Source organism: Lissotriton helveticus, chromosome 2_1, assembly GCF_964261635.1.
Source record: "Lissotriton helveticus chromosome 2_1, aLisHel1.1, whole genome shotgun sequence".
Taxonomy (NCBI): Eukaryota; Metazoa; Chordata; class Amphibia; order Caudata; family Salamandridae; genus Lissotriton; species Lissotriton helveticus.
In genome coordinates, this window is record NC_136059.1 from 1,072,269,215 (window position 1) to 1,072,287,425 (window position 18,211).

Here is an 18,211-nt window from a genome sequence, read left to right on the forward strand (position 1 = left end):
ACTTAGGGTCCGATCCCGATCTGGGTCGGTAAGCTCTCTGACAGAGCCGGATCCGGAGTGTTTTCCGACCGAGCTGGACTCCTGCAGTCCTACCGAGTGAGTACGATGAGGCCGCATGCTGCCGGACTCGGTTCGGTCGGACTCCCATAGAAGTCAATGGGAGCCGGTCGTACGACTCGTACCTGGACTCCCATTGACTGAATGGGTACGTCTCGCACAAGTGCACCCCCTACAGTGGGTAGGGTCTGTGCCATCCGCAACGTACATGCCTGTGTTGGAGAGACCCTTGGATCTACCCCTGTGCCCGAGTCATAAGGCTACAGCGACCGGGGTCCGACGTGGACCCCGAAAGGCAGCTTCCCGGACGTTTTGCAAGCCGGAAACTTCGGCTCGATCCGGCTGTCCGACGCTGGCATCACACTGGCTTGGTTGGAATTCACCTCCATTGCACGGCACGGTTTTTCTCACGGACGAGGTGTACAGATCGATTCGGACCTGGAAACGGTTCGATCGGCGATTTTGCGTTTCTCGAATCATACTTGCTGGCTCCTACAGCTGTACAAGTCGGGCGGGAAGCACACGTACGGTTTGTACTTTTTATGGCCAGATTGCGTTCAGAGACCTTCCGAGCGAGATCGGAATTGGCGCCTAAGTAGCAATCTGGCATCATGTTATAACAGAGAAGTGCTCACAATGTAAATATAAGGACCCCTGCTACTAATATTTGTTCCTAGGGCAGGGAAAATGCAATTGTTCAAAAAATAAATCCCTAGGCAATTATTTGGTCTAGAAAAGATATAAGACCATAAATCTAGTATGAGAGGAATGGACTCAATGTACCATGATTCACATTAAAAATGTATTATATTTGTACAAAATAATTTAAAATAACTACAAAAAGTTCCTTTGTTCGGTATAAATAAACATATTATATACAATGACATCACAGGAAACAAACAATACGTTTCAGACCTTACATGCATTTTTACAATATCTCATACAGACGGCACAGCTGTATGTACCCTAAGAATACTTAATATGTAAAAGTCTAAATGATCAAACAATGAATTAATGACATCACGGTGTGTGCATGCAATATTCAGCTAAACAGTGACAGTAAGAAATACACAGAGTTAGATGATACAGTATGGTGGCTTATAAATTCATTCAGTGATGGATAGTCAATGTATCTACGTGCGTTTAGGTGAACATGATGCCTTCATCAGGAAAGCTACATAAAAAATAAAGCCAGGCCCTTGAAAATTACAGTCAGTCAAACACATCAAACAGATCAAGACAATGCACGCAGCTGTTTGAGGCGGTTGGGTAACTTGTCTATATGATAATGAAACTCAATCGTTAGTCCGAATATGAACCCATTCTGCGAAGGAACAAAAAAGGATAAGGAAGGATCTTTTCTGTATGTGACCAACGTTTAGGATAAGGAATGAGAGAAGGGCATTCCTATTCAGTATTGCCGAGGTAATTTTAAATAGTAGCGGTGCTGATAGTCATCAGTATGGGCCAACAACAATTAGAAACTCCCACGGGCTGGGGGCCTCCACGGGATCGTTGTCTTCGAAGGATATTTGAGAAGACTGTCCTTTTTTGAACAATAACCGAGAAGTGCTATCACAGCGCTAACTTACTTTAGGGGAAATTGTGTTTTTCTTGCTGATATAATGCCCCAAAAGGACTTGCTCTGACTCCCTTATGTAGATATATCACACGGGGCTGGTGAGCCAGGCATGGGCACAGCATAGGATGATGCAATTGTGACTGCCCCGTGGCAGTGCATCAGTGCCACCTTGTGGTGGACAGTGAAGTATCGAACTGGACAGCACAGCACCTTCATAATTTGCACAATTCACGCTGCCCCTGGGCAGCAGCCTGTAACCAATGGAGCATTGTGTTGGAAATTCCCACGCTGTGGGCCTCACTCTGCTGTAATCTCTGAAATATTAAATTGATTAAACACACATACGTAATAAAGAGGCACACACTTGTGTCAGGCTAGAAGTATAGAAATAAAGGAACGACATTAAGGGGCCTATTACAATGTGAGTCGGAAAGCCTCCAACATTGTAGGTTTCAAATCCGACAGACTTATTATGATGAAGGCTGTTGGATTTGAAACTGGCCAATTGCACCAACTGGCTTCCGATGGGCTCAAGGAGCCCTTCAGCCAGTCGGAGGCTGCTCATAATCCCCAATGTACGGTGTTTCCGCTGTGGGAATTATGATGTTGATTCCCGAAGGGCTGGATACCCGGGGGAATCCAGGTTGGGGGCCTGGGGGGCAACTATGGTGTCCTCCTGTAAATCTCTGCACTGTCACAGTGCCTGCCACATGGTGCAGGGGTTTACACAGGCTCCCATTTCTCCATGGGAGCTTGTGCTATGGCCAGTGTACGGCCGGAGCACAAGCTCCCTAAGGCAAATGGGAGTATGCGACTGCAGCATGTGTCGGGAGCGCCAACCGGAGGTCAGTCTGTCTCGAGACCATGGCGACGTCCGCCCGACATCATAGTAAGGCCAGGAGGAGATCGGTCCCTTACCAGCCATGCCAATGTTATTGTACTTAAAAAGTGATTTGGGGATAAATGATAATACTCTCCTGAGACTTCATAGAAGATTATGGTAACTTCTTAGGAAACTCACGCCACAAAGGATAAGTTGGGTACGGGCTTATACTGTCACCCACCAGTCCTCCATTGTACTTTCTTTGGATATTCTTAGTTACTTCCAGTTCTTTCTTGGATCTTGGATGTTACATTTCTTTGTGACTCATTGTATACTTTTGATCCAGATTTTTGCCTTGGCTGGTATTCTTTTCTTGTTGCTCTTACTCTTCTTGAACATATATCTATTAGATATTGCATTGAAAAAATAAAAAAGTGCACATACGACCAATGTAATGAACACTCCTCAAATGTAACACCTATACAGTGTACTTACAGGGCTTTTTGGATCATGGCATTATGCAGCAGTTCTGGATAAAAGTTGAATATTGAGATAGAATGCAAAGAGACGAATACAAAACCGTAGTCCGCTGCACAGAGTGACACAGGCATGAAATTCAGGTAATATAGACTTGTTTATTCAGGGCACAACACCTCACTAGCAATGATCAGTCTGAATTGCCAAATGGGGTGTGAAACATAAAGTCTTTAATGAGCTTAGAGCAGCATCTGGCAAGTGGATGCAGGGGCTTCCTTGCCATCAGTAATTAATCCTTGCTTGTAGGTTTTGGAGTGATGGCTACATCTTTCAAATTTCTTGCTTATACATGTCAGCGGGATGGATGCACTATTGTAGTTGTAATTGCACTCATATAGTGCTTACTACCTCTGATGAGGCATCAAAGTGCTTTTTCGGTGAGGATTAGTGGTGAATTAGTACAGTAAAATATGAAAACAATTTGAGCTGTGGGCATGCTAGTCTGATATTTAGATTGAAAAAGATAATGGAGGGATAGAAGACGGAAGGGTTTGCAATTTATTTAGAATGTGCTACCCTTGATGAGGTGTTGAATTCCTTTTTGGCAAGTAGCACGCTACTCCGGAACCCAAAAAGTATCGGTTATGAATTAGTATAGGGAAATATGAGATTAATTTGAGTGGTGCTAGTCTGTAATTTGGATTAAAAAGGAATAGTGGAGCTGGAAGGGTCTAGAAAGATTATTATTATTTTTTTGGGAGTTCATAGCAGTAGGAGGAGGTTTGGTATGAGTAAAGCGGAGGTGGAGCGGGAAGAGTCAGAGGGAAGGGTTTATAAACGCTTGTTTGGGAGATATGAATAGTAAAAGAGGTATGAGATAATGCAAGGAGAGGTAGAGGAGGGAAGAGTCTAGAAAGGGTTATTTTGGGGATCGTAGTAGTAGAATGAGGTTTGGGATGAGTGAGAGAGAGGAGGTGGAGGATATATTGAGAGAGGTCTAGGGTGAGAAATAGGTAAAGGTCTAGAAAGGGTTATTTTGGGGATAATAGTAGTGGAATGGGGTTTGGGATGAGTGAGAGAGTGGAGGTAGAAGATATATTAAGAGAGTTATGAGGTGAGAAATAGGGTAGCGAATTGGAAAGAGTAGTAGAATGAGGTTTGAGATGAATCAGAGAGTTGAGGTAGAGGATATATTGCGAGTGGAGTGAGATATAAGGTTGTGCATTTAAGATGCTGTGTTAGAAGTAAAGTAATAAATATAAAGATACATAAGTACATGGACGCTATATATGTATAAGGAAGGTAATATATGTAGGTTTAAGTTGTATTTGATAAACTCAGACTTTCAAGTGTTGCTGTACTTTAAGTTAATTTATTTGTTTGTTTTCTTCTAATTCGATAGTGAAACAATTGTAAATAAATAGTTATGATAAAAGATTTACTTATTTATGCAGTCACCTATATACATGTTAAACACAAAACAAATATAACTATAAAAATATGTAAATTTTTTAAGCAGAACTAGAATATCTATATTTGAAAGAAACATAATTATTATACACATTTATACAAAGCAATACACATATGTAGGTACACATCTGTAGTCCAAATAAATGCGTATATACAGAGGGATATACTGTATATTTATGTTTGAGTACGGTGGTTATGTGGGGAAGAGCCAACTCTTGAGCAGTCTTCTGAAGATAAGGTAGTTATCCATGGATCTTATGTTTGGGGTGAAGAGTTCCTTAGTTTGGCTGCTTGAACAGAGAAGAATGTGCCACCTATGTTTTTGTGATTTTGAGGTGAAGTGCCAATCTAGGGCTGAGGTTCCTTTGTCATATGTATTTTGTGATTTTATTCCTGATGAAGAGCGGTGCAGTCCATGTATCGTTTTGTGGGTGATACAAAGCAGCTTGAATGTGGATCTTCAGGCAACCGATAACCAATGTAGTGCTTTCAAGGCATGGGGGGGGGGCTTGTGGCTTTATATGTAAAAGTAGTCTGGCAGCAGAGTTCTGAATCCGGTGAAGTCATTTCATGGTTGTTAAAGGTGATCAGTGGTAGAGGCTATTGGTGTAATTGAGTTTAGACTGAACAAGAGAGGTAGTAACCTGGACCATGAGTGGAAAACCCAGGTGGGGCAAAGAAGTGTCACAGAGTTTTTATAGTGACAAAGTTTGATATTGCTAGTTTGTCCACTTAAGTATTCATTGATAGCTTGGAGCCCATGGTTATTCAGTGGTTTCTTACTTCTTTTGATACTTTAGGCGGTGTTCCTAGATCATTAGGCCAGGAGCGAGTGGGTCATAATTTTTCCAATCACCACTTGTGAGTATTTTCGTTTTGGAAGCATTCAATTTGAGATTGCTCCATGTCATCCATTGATCTGAGACAACAGAAAAATTGGTGAGTTTCCAATGCCTTTGGGGCATTCCAGATGAAGGCGTATTTGTGTGTCATCTGCGTAGCTATAGCATGTGAGGTAAAATTGATTGATCAGGGCAGGCAATGACTTCATGTAAATGTTGAACAGCATGGGAGAGATGATAGAGCCTTGAGGGACTCCTGCATTTTTTGAAGGTTGGTTTTCAAGAGAAAGGGCGGTATGGATAACATTATTTCGGTTGTGAGGGTAGGATGTGATCCAGTCTAGAGAAGTCCCCTCTGTGCTGGCTTTGTAGAGTCTTTGTATTAGAGGTCATGGTCAACCTTGTTAAAAGCAGCTGAGCATTCCAAGAGAAGTAGTGCAGCAACCTCGTTCCGGTCAACTGTGTTCTTAAGATCATCCAAGATCACAACAAGTGCAGATTCTGTGCCTCTTCCTGGACAGAAGACTGTTTGGAAGTCAGAAAATATGGAATTTTTTTCAAGGAATTGTGACATCTGGGCGAATGCTGCTCTTTCTATCATTCTGCCCAGGAAAGTTCCATTTATAATTGTTCTGTTGTTGTCGGCGTTCTGCCGGTCCAGGTTTCGTGTCTTTAGTGATGAGCGTTTGTATGACGTTTTAGTTCTTCTGGAGATATGCCGGTAGTTAATGAATTGTTGATGATTCATCTTACTGGTGTGGCAGCAAGGTAGGTAGAAGAATTTTCTTGAAGATTTGTGGTGGACACGGTCAGAAGGGCTGCCAGCAGGCCTGCTTGCTTTGACCAGGTCCAAAAATTCATTGTGTGAAATTTGTTGTAAGGAATGGAAAGGCTGGGTTAGTGTACTCTTGGATTGTTGTTTTGGGAAAGGGCTGGTGCTGGTGGTTTTTCTCTGTTTTAAATAGGAGTCCAACGTGTCTGCTTTGGCTATGTAATGATTTGCCAGTTTGTCTGTGAAATCTTGAGTAATGGGATGAGCTCCTTCTAGGCAATTTGGTTTACAAAATTCAGTGAGAATTTCATAGAATTCTTTATTTGCACATTTAGCATTGTGAATTCTGTCTGAATGTTATCTTTTTAAAAATCTTTTTTGATTGCTGATTTATATAATCTGTTGAGATTTTACAGGTGAAGTTTTTCTTGATTGGTGTTTGTTTTGAGCCAGGTATCCTGTAGTTTTCTAATTTGCTTGTTTATCTCTTTTAGCTCTGTAATTCTCCAGTGTGCCTGTTTTCCTTTGTTCTGTTGTGTTGTTCTTAGTGGTATTAGGATATTAAAAGCTTCCTGTAGCTACTCGTATAGTTTTTTAACAGAAATTATTGTGTCGAGATCTGTACTGGATGTTAGCTGTGTTTCTAAGTGTTTAAAACTGAGTTTGTTCCACGGTCAATAGGTGGATGCCTCAAGGTGGTTTCAGGTGTGTTGCTTTGTGTTTTTTTTATGTTAGAAAGCAAGCAAATGGTGGTATGACCATGTGACCGAAGTTATTGTTTGAAAAGTAACTAGTTCTGTATTTGCAAAAATGACATATAGGATGTGTACAGCAATGTGTATTGGATTGTGGACAATCTGATGTAGGTTCCGTGCGTCAAGGCCAGTGATGATTGTTTTTGGATGGGGCATAGTGGGTTTGTCAAACTAAATATTTAGATCTCCCCGAATGCATAGGTTGGAGTGTAGTGTTATAAGGTTTGAAACCGGGTCTAGAATTGTGTCTAGGAATGTTGCATTGGTAGGCGGAGGTCTGTAAAGGAGCAGGAAGTTACAGGAGGAAGATTGTATAGGGTTGCAGCCAGTGAAGAGGGCCTCACAACCTTGTATGGAGATGTTGTCAGCTTTAGTGATATTTAATGTTTGCTTGAACACAACAGCCAGGCCACCTTCTCTTTTGCCCATATGATTTTATGTGATAGTCCTAGTGTAATAGTTTCATTCAAGACTAGGGCCATATCATCTACCAACCAGGATTCAGTTATAAAGAGTAAGTCAGGTTGTGCGTCAGTGAGAAGGTCCTAGATGTGATGAGAGTGATTGAGCATTTAGTAGGTAGTTTAGAGAATGTGCTTTGGAGATAGTATGACTTTGGTTTGTAGAAGAGTGAGCAGTATTTTGTGGGCGTGTAGCAGGGGTGTCCTTAGTGGTGGTATTATCTGTATGAGGATTGCAATTGTGTAGCTGTTCTGTATCGTGTTCCTCATCCAGCAGGCTAAGAAGGCATTTTGATGGGTCTGTGTTTAGGTGGTAGAAATTGTGGTTGAGGATGATTTGCTTGCATATGTTTAGGGTGGAAGGTGTATGAGTTAGGGTTGTGGTGCAGCATGTGGGTCATGTTGTAAGGTTCTAAATTGTCCAATGGATGAGAGGCAGTTAAAAGTGAGTTGCTGTGTTGCCGTATATTTCTTAGGTTTGAGGGTAGAGAGAAAGCTTGGCATTGGAGTTTGTTTATGGTGTTTATTATTTGTGGAGTCAGGAAGGTGGGAGTGGGTGTATGTTTCTAGTTTGTGATGGAAAATATTATGTGGTGTTTTGTTGTGTTTTGTTTTGGAGGAGTAGTGAAAGGAAGTGATGATGTATTTGTTTTCTGAGAAGGATTTGTACGTAAAGTATTGCTTGTGAGTGGAAGCTGCAAGGTAAAGGGGATGGTGTTGTATTTTGGAAAAGAGTGTATATGGTATTGAGAGAGGATGAACAAGAGTGAAGAGTGTTTATGTTAGTTTTAAGTGCTAAAGGGGTAATATGTGTGCTGCACTGGAGCGTAAGTGTTGTGTGGTTGTGTCATTTTGGTAAAAAGAAGTAGAGGTTCTTGGTGGATAAAAAGATAGAAGGTGGAGTAAAGGTTTGTTTGTGGCAAAAAGTGTCTGTTAGGAGTAATTAGGCGAGGGAGTGTGTGTCTGGATGGGATATAGTTATGTATGGTGTGGATTTGCGTTGTGTTTGTGAGGAGTGGATTGGTTAGTGGTATAAAATATAGTGGTGTTTTATGTGTAAGTGAATGTGCAAATATGTTGTAGTTGAGGTAGAAGGGTGTATAGGTGTGGTTTGTCTGGTTTGTAGTGGGTGCTGAGACATTGAAATGTGTGTAGGGTTAGTTTGTAATAAATGAGTAGAGGACATTTGTTGTGAGTATTTTAATTTGGTTTTGGATGTGGATGGGCTAGGGTGGGTGCTAGTGAATGCGAAAAAGGGCAACATCTCTGGCGCTAGGCCTGTCCAGTCCCGAAAAGGCCCAAAGAGACAGATGCCCTTGTCCACTTCACCCTTAGCCTCAACACCTGAACTAAGATGCCTTGACCTTAAATATCCCTAGTGGTCAGGTGGCCCCTTCAGCCAATGGGAACCCTAACACTAGCCAGTTACACCACTAGCCCTAATCCCTGGGAGGCCAGTCCTTACAGCCAATTACAGTCCTAGTCCTAGCAGCCAATCAGAAACCATGGTCCAATAGAAGCCCTAACCCCAGAAACCAAACAAAATTTCCTGAACCTATCCACCAGTCAGACCTCGAACCCTAAGCCCTACATCCAATATAATCACTGACCCAGGGACCAATCAGAACCCTAGACGCATCATCCAATCAGAGCACTAACCCTAAGCCCAATAGAAACACCAGATACATCGGCCAATCAGTGCACTGATGTAACATCCACTAGCAGCTTAAATAAGGTGTGAGTGAAATCAAGCACAGGCTGCTGGGCAGGAGGCTGCTTCTCAATTCAGACTCTTTTTGGGGACAGACAGGCTCATTTCATACTCTGGAGTTCTGCAGGTAAGGGCCTTAACTAGGTCTCCAACAATACTGCTTTTCAACACTTAAACAATTCACTCTCCTAGCCAAACAACAAGTGCTACAATCACTTTTCAAACACAATTTAAACACTAAGGGCCAGATGTAGGTAAATCATATTTACCGACTCTTAAATACCGAATTTTACCGATTCGGTATTTAAGAGTCGGTAAATATGAAGTACCGAGATGTAGGTAAATCCAGATGTGGATTTACCGATTCTTTAAAAGTCGGTATTTACCGATTCGGTAAATACCGACCGGTAATGCTCCATTCATTCCTATGGGCTTTGAAGCCCATAGGAATGAATGGGGCATTACCGGTCGGTATTTACCGATCGGTAAATACCGATTTTTGGCAAGGGTGCAGGGGGTGTCACTTTGACACCCTCTAGCACCCCCAAAAAAGGTTCGGGGGCCATATGGCAGGCATACCTGCCCTAAGGGCAGGTCTGCCTGTCATATGGCACAGGTGTGCATGCACACATGTGCATGCACACCTGAATCGGTATTTCACCATCAAATTGAATTTGATGGTAAAATACCGATTTCTTAGGCCTTGTGGGACTCATAAGAGTCCCACCTACATATCGATTTTACAGATTCTGTAAATATACCGGTCGGTAAATTTACCGACCGGTATATTTACAGATTCGGTAAAATTACCGATCGGTAAATTTACCGAACGGTAAATTTACCGATTCTGCCCCCTACATCTCAAATTCCTTTTACCGGTCGGTAACGGCCGAATTCGGCCGTTACCGACCGGTAAAACCCTACCTACATCTGGCCCTTAGAGAAGATTACTGCAGTCTCAGAGCACACTCTGCTTCGCCTCTGAGGTTTAAAATGTGTGTTGGGGGGGTAATTTTTTTCACTTACTTGCTAAAACAAAAGAGAGATGGGTGGATTACTTACACACAGGTATGAGCACAGATTAGGGGAGAAACTAGTAGGGAAAATCAGACAGTCACAGGCTGGTGAAACACTACCGATTTTGAACTAAAAACAAGCCCACACAGAAGTGAAATTGAAGCAGTCATGGACAGGTGCAAAACCACAGATTTTCAACAAAAAAGCCCACAATGCAACAGGTAAATTGAGGCAGTCACAGGCAGGTAAATCTTCAATTTTTAAACTTTAAAGCCCATAAACAAAACAGGTGAAAATTCGGCAGTCACTGGTAGAGGAATGTCGCTTTTAAAAATTCAGGAAATAGACAGCAAAAAGTCTGTCTTCTTACTACATTCTGGTCCTTGGTTCTCTGCAATGTTGGGCACAGGGACGTTGCAGCTCACAAAATGGAGGTGAATGTCTGGGGGATCACGCAATAAACCTTAAGGGGCCTAAGCAGGTGTGAAACAAGGGCTCAAGGTTGTTTTGGAGGTAGAGAGCCTATCAATAGATCTATGGTGTTTGTGTAACACCTTATTGACCACAGAAATATGGTTCTGCACATATATTGAGTCCAAAATATTGTTAACAAAACATGTTTTAGTAAGTTTTGAGCACTCTACCAAAATATCATCTATGCCAATATGAATTATCATAATATTTTTGGGGTACATACATAGCATGCACTTGTAGACAATGGAATGGCAAAGTATAGAACACATAGTACAAATATAGCAGCACACCAATCCATAACTCTAATTTAGATTGTAGCCTTAAACTCTAGCCTAGCCTTTACACTAACACTAGATCTCAGAATTAGGGTTCGGCTAGCTCTAAAAATTACAACTAGCCTAACCCCAAGTATGAACCCCAAGCCCTTTCACTGAATGTAGCCACAGTCCTGAATTTAATACAACCCCTAAGCCTAACCCTAGCCCTAAAAATGAACCTTAACCAACCCCAGCCCTGAACCTAACCCTAGCACTGAACCCAACTCCAGTTCTGAACCTAAACTTAAACCTGGACCTAACACTAACCATTTGTACTGATATTAAGAATTATTTATTGACCATTGGCTCCATTTGACATAAATGACTCCTTTTTCTGTGCTGACTCCATCTTGTGTAACAGACTCCATTTTCTGTGCTTGCACGTTTCTTCAAAGTGGGGAGGGCATGATTTGGCTCTTCACTTGATTTTTGCTCTTCACCGATGAGAGTGAACTGGAACATGTGTGGGATGCGTGCTTGGTACCTTTCAGGGAATGTGCGGAATGTACAGCTCTGTCAAAATACAGGAGCCTGGCCAGCTTCTGTCTTGACCTTGACACAGACCAATACGGCCAGCTTGGTTTTTGCAACACAAGAAAGGGGGCGAGGTTTCTAGAACCTTTGCCTCACGTTGAGTAAAGGTATTAAAAGCTGGAAGTTTTCGGGACGGGTAGGAGCTCGTTCACAGAGTAGACGTACTGCTGTGAAACAAATGGAACTTGTGTCCCGATCGAACTCCTTCCTGGGCTGTCAAAGGGCTCCTCCAGCTTGAGTTGGCAAGGATGTTGCATGATCGATCGGTGAGGTGTTCCTTGCTTTGTGTACATAATTTCTAAGTTTCTTCGCTCTTTGCTACTTGTATATATGCTACATTTTATTCTGGTTTTGCACTTGAGTTACTTGATATTTGGAGTCTGCATTAACCGATATATTTTGCCTTCCTTTTCTAAAATATTGCATTAATAAACATGTGTGTGTCACTTTAAAAGCACCTGAATTTGTTTTCTTCCCTCACCTTAAGAGAGTGCTGGGTCTTATTTTATCACCTCATCTTTTGGGAGTGCTGTTTCACAGGTATTGTTTAAAGGTGCAGTAGTGCATTTGCCTCCTCTTAGGAGTACAGGGTCCAGGTGTGTTCTATTGTGTCAAATTACAAGCACTACACCATTACCTAATACTTGCCTGACAATATTATTGCAAAAAATATTCTGACTCCAGGTTTTTTGTCCTCACAATATTTACCCATGATATTTCACTCAAACAATACTCCAGTAAAGCACCCTGTGGGTCAGATGGGTGCTACATATCCACTCACTAAATATTTTATCTTTCACAGTAATATTTCCCAAGGGGTCTTACATTTCAACAGAGATCCTTGGAAGGGGAGAGGAAAGATGTGATGGTCTGATTGGATCTCGTAAGAGACTGCTGAGAAGAGGGAAGGGAGCAGTGGTGGACGTGGGTATCAGGTTTGGGACTCTGAAAGGTTTCCTCTTCAGGAAGATTTCAACATCTGACAGTTCGACGACTGAAAAATAGGGAAAGGAATTTCCATTGTGTTTGCAGAAGTGCAAAGAATTACATGTAAAGTTGTGTCTGCCTCTCAATGCTGTGGTTATAGACCCCTTCAAGTTAGGTGTTAGGTATTCAAGCAAACATAATCAGGAAACACTTTTGCTATACCTTTTGCCTAAGCCAAATCCTGATCCTTTTGACAGAGCCATTAGAGCATGGCCTAGCTCCCCTGGTCCACATACTCTTTCCTAGTCCCCTATATGTCTCATATCTGGGCATTTGAAGAGTTCCCAAAGCCATATGAGACATCTTGGTCCCAAAATGAATTCCTAGAAAGAATTCAGCTGGTGACTTTCCTGTCATGTTTTGAGAGTGTCATGAAAGGGTGACACTACTTCTAATTTGCCTAAGCCATAACAGCAATAGCTTGTACTGATGAAAACTTAGAAGTTCTGCAATGTGTTTTTAGTGTTTCTATTAAACAGTTGACCATTGTCTGACTTTACAGCAGTCAGACAATGGCCAAATATGGAGAAGATTTTGTGGACAACAAAAATGATTACATCAGTTTAAATGTTGGGATCGGTAATTGGTTCAGAGAAAAAGGAGAATTTGTCAGTTGCAATGGGCTCAACTAATCTACAGTTGCTATATTTCTTTTTGGCCGATGCAGCACTTTCAATGACTTAAGAGAGCTTTCTTTTCCTAGGCTCTGACAGACATGACAAGTGGCAAGCACGTTCTAAAGAAGTTCAATTAGAAAAGAAGGCCATATGTTCTTTTAGTCGCAACAATACCTATGTGATATGGGGCAGATGTATCAAAGGTTTTTACCCATTCTGTGTCTATGGGAAAATGTGTTCATGGACCTTCTTGGGCCAGCTCAACAAATTGTTTTCTGAATGAAATAGCTAAATGAGTAGAACATGGGCATTTCTATAACTTGCTTGCTCACCTTGGACATGGACATGGACATGGACATGGCAGGAAGAACACAGCTGTCTAAGACTGCATAGTCTATGTATCATTTTTAGGTTGAAGGCTGCCAGACAGTTCAGCTGTCTGATTTGTCAATGACATCTTGGGGAATTTCGTAAAGCTTTCCTGGGAATGCATTCCGCCCATTGCTTACTATTGGCTTTGTGGTTACTAACTCACATTGGTTGCTTTCTATTTGCTGGCTTTATTTGTTTTAGGCTATCCAGATTGAGTTTGACCCTTCCCTTGCCCAAAACCTACTTACTCTATTCTTCCACCAGTTCTGAAATTCTGTAAACAAACCTTTAATTATCATTCTCGTCTTTTCACATTTCCTGTGCATTCAAAGACTAGGTTAAATGTCAGGCTGCCTTCCAGGAAGCTTGGTATTTTCTTTTTGTTCTCTGACTTCAAAGTGAGAGGATTTATGTGACATTCATGCTAGCTAGGATGAGCTCTACAACATTATTTTTTCCAGACCAAAACAACATATTAAATGACTGTAAATGAACTGTGCAGATCTTTCAGAATATGGAAAAAACAAATGAAGCACATTTTTTGCTAATTCTGAAGTGTGGGGGAAACAAATATTTTATTAGAATAAAAACAAATCAATACACTAGGTGATGACATTTTTCACACATTATTGTTTCTGCGCTGTATACTTTTAACAGTGAAACTGTATTTCTAAGCAAATGTAATGATCATTGCAACTGAAGGTGTGTTGTTTGTAATGCAGTGTGCTACACACCATGCGTACTCCACTTTACCCCACTCCTCTCTGCACCACACCACACCACTGCACTCTCCTCTGTACCACTCCACACTATACCACTCCACCCCACTCCGCACTGTGTCTTTGAACTCTATTCTGGACCACTCCACTCTACATCACTTCACTTGATGCCGCTCTTCTCTACTACTTGCTACTCTACACCACTCAATGCTAGTGCACTCTATACCACACTACTCTACTATGCACCACTGCACTCTTCACCACTGCACTCTACCCCAATCCATTCTAAGCCACTCTAATATACTCTGTACCACTGCACTCCACAACACTCTACTCTATACCACTGAAATCTACGTCACTTCACTTTATTCTTAAACAATCTACTCTACGCCACTGTACTTTATGCCACGCTATTCCGCTCTGCGCCATTTCATTCTACGTTACTCCACTCTACATTACTCCAATCTATCCTGCACCACTCCACTGTACCCCACAGCATTCTACGCCACTTTACTCAAAACCAATACACTCTACGCCACTGCACTCTGCATTAATCTACTCTATACCACTGAACTTTATGTCACTATATTATATAACACTCTATGCCACTGCACTCCAAGGCACTCTACTCTACACCATTGCACTCTATGTCACGTTACTCTGCACTATTCTATGCCACTGCACTCTACACTAATGCACTCTTCAACACTGTACTCTACAACAGTGTACTCTACAACACTCCACTCTCCTCCATGCTATTCTGTGGTGATGCACTCTACGTCAATGCACTCTACAACACTTTACTCAAAACCAATACACTCTATGCCACTTCACTCTATAGTAATACACTCTATGCCACTCTACACCACTGAACTCTACGATACTCTACTCTAAAAACACTGTACTCCCTGCATCTGAACTCCATTCCACTATACTCTGTGTGACTGCACTCTATGCCGCAGCATACTATGCTATTGCACTCTATTCCACTCTACACCATTGCGCTCTATGTCACTGCACTCTATTCCACTCTACTCTGCACCACTGCTCTATACACCACAAAACTCTGCACCACTGTACTCATGACACTGCAGTCTTTGACACACTACTCTGCAAGACTGCACTCTCTGCCACTGCGCTCTACTCTGCATCACTCAACTCTACACTACTCTGCTACACACCAATGCACTCTACTCTACTTCATCACTCCACTCTACGTCACTGTAAACTATTATGCATACTGCACTCCATGCCACTGCACTTTACACCACTCTACTTTATGCCACTGCACTCAATGCCACTCTACTCAACACCTCTGCACTCTACCCTGCACCACTGTACTCTATGCCACTTCACTCTACTCTGAAACAATGTACTCAATGCCTCTTCAGTCTACTCGATGCAATTGCACTCTACACCACTTCACTGTACTCTGAAACAATCTACTCTACGCCACTGTACTCTATGCTACTCTACCCTATGCAATTGCACTCTATGCCACTGCAATCAACTCTGCACCACTTTACTCTATGTCACTACACTCTACACCAAGGACTCCACACCACTTTACTCAAAACCAATGCACTCTATGTCAATCTACTCTGCACCACTGTACTTTATGCCACCTCACTCTAGTACACTCCATGAGACTATACACCAGGATACTCTACTCTATGGTGCTCTACTCCATGAAACACCACTCAAGTCTATGACACTCTACTCCACTCTACAACACTCTACTTCACTTTATGTCACCAAATGACACTACTCTGCAATGTTCTAAGCAACTCCCTTTAAGCCAACCCGTGCCACTTTACTCAACTCTATACTGCAAAACACTACTCGACTGCTCCATTCTACTCTACACCACTCCACTGCATGCCAGTAACTCTGACACTCTACGCCACTACACTCTACAACACTCTACTCCACTTGATGCCATAATACACTCCTACACTACTCCGCTCTATGCTATTCAACTCTATGACAATCTACTCTGCTCTAAGAAACTCTACAACACTCTACTCTATGCAACACTCTCTACCCCACTCCACTCTGCTCTACACCAGTCCACAACATTCAATCCCACTCTACTCTACAACACTCTTCTCCACTCTGACACTCTACTCCACTTTATCCCACTCAATTGTACTCTACTCTATGCCCTTACACTCTAATATGTTTTTACTCACTCCACAGCATTCCACAACACTCTACACCACTACACTCTATGCCACTCCACTCACCTCTTCTCTATGCCACTCAACAACACTCTATGCCACTTTACTCTGTGTGCCACTTCATAACACTCCACCTTCATTTAGCCATGCTGAATAGCAGCCATGCTAGTAAAAAACATTGCTTGAAACATATTGGCAAAGCCAATAGCTCTTCCATAGGCGAGATCTATTGGTTTTTACCAATGCATGTTAATCTTTCCAGATCCCTCCACCTCTGAGGGTCAACCAGTTCAGGTAATACTTAAAGGGTGTTCTAGCAACATTTATGTCAACTACATTTTGGCTCTTTAATCAGATATTTAGCGCTTGGACGCCTTAGGGCAGCAATCGCGCTCTATAAAACTTCTTTTCATTTCATTTCATTCATTTCATTTCATTCATATATGCATGAGTATTCTGAACGACAGCTGAACAGAAAACAATCCATTCAGTCAAAGTACAGTATTGATAGTAGATCATTTTATAAACAGCTCAAAGACAGGTTGGGTCAACTCATTGAAAGTTTCATTTATACAACTTGCTGGTTGATTTATTTATCAATGGCTGACAAGAGCATGGCCCAAGCTTTCATGTGCACAGAAAGCTATTGACCCAAATTATATATATATTAGTCGAGCATGTGCAGTAATCAACAGTTCTCATGTATGTTTCTCGGATAGTTCTATAAATACATTTCTGTATGAATTATAGGCAAGGCTAAGGTCTTTTGTGATACATTTTGTCTAAAAATATTGCTTAACTTGTAAAGGCCTCATGGGCGTGGTCAAGATGGCGGCGAGTGTGGCCATGCTGCACTGAGCTCTGCACCAGGCCTGCCACAGAGTCCTTAACAACTCCTGTACTGGCTTGCAATATGAAGCGATACACACTGCGGTGTACTCCAGGCTACCGCGCCGACCCTTGAAGTCAAAACTTGGTCGCAGCAGGGACCGATATCAGCGATTGGCATCAGCTCTCTTGCAAGCCACAGGACTCGAGTGACAGCGGCCCGCCATGGATGCGTTGTTACCTGGCGCCCATAGAGTGCATTCTCCCCTGCAGAAAAGTGCCTGTAGACTGGTGGACAGAGCAGCAGGGATGGGCCCATGGCATGGGGATCACGTTGTTTGCTCAACCCAACTCTGTCCAGGGATCCTGAGAGCTGCGCCTGTCGTTACCCATGTGGGACAGGTGGTGGTGTCTGTGTGACCCTGTGGCACTACTCTTCTGAAGCTGTTCTGGACCGTGGAAGTCTGAGCTAAGGGACTCCCATTGGATGTGCTCGAGCCTGGTTGCCCTAGCAAGGGTCCGCTGTGAATGAGAAACCTGCCCCTTCCTAGATTACTCGGCACTGAGCTGAATAGACCCCGGCTGCATATAGAGTGGTGGGAGAAGATTTACCTTGCACCTGAATGGAGCCTGTCTCCCTTGCACAATGCTGTTGTCACCTCCTGTGGTCATGCTGCCCCAGTGAAGGTAGAACTGGTTTGAACTGGGCTCAGAGCCCCCTGCACAAAGACAAACAAAGACATGTTGGGGTATAAGTATCAAACCCAAAACCCAATACTTTAGATCATTTCTGGAATTCATGAGAAACCTTTGCCAAGTAGAAGAGCTGGAGAGACTAAGGAGAAGTACTGCCCTTGCTGTGTGTCTGGGGTTGGCCTGCAGTTGCTGATTCTGCCAAGGAAAGGAGAAGGACTTTGCTGTGTGCTGTGACACCTGCTTGAAGGAGATCTCCGAGGGCTGTGTGTGCTGGTCTCCAGTTCAGAAGTCTCAGGGACACAAAGACTTCACCCCAGCTTCCCTGAACTCTACTGCTGTGAGTTCTAACCTGCTAAGAAGTGCCTGTGCCAGTTTGAGCCTCTGGAGGTTGTTCTCTCTTCTTGCGGCTGTTTTTTCGGATGCATTTTCATGGAGCGAGAAACATTTCCACGCATCGCCACAGCGCTGTGAAAACTGAAGCAGCGCCTTTCGCCACTGCAAGAATCGTCACATCGAGGTG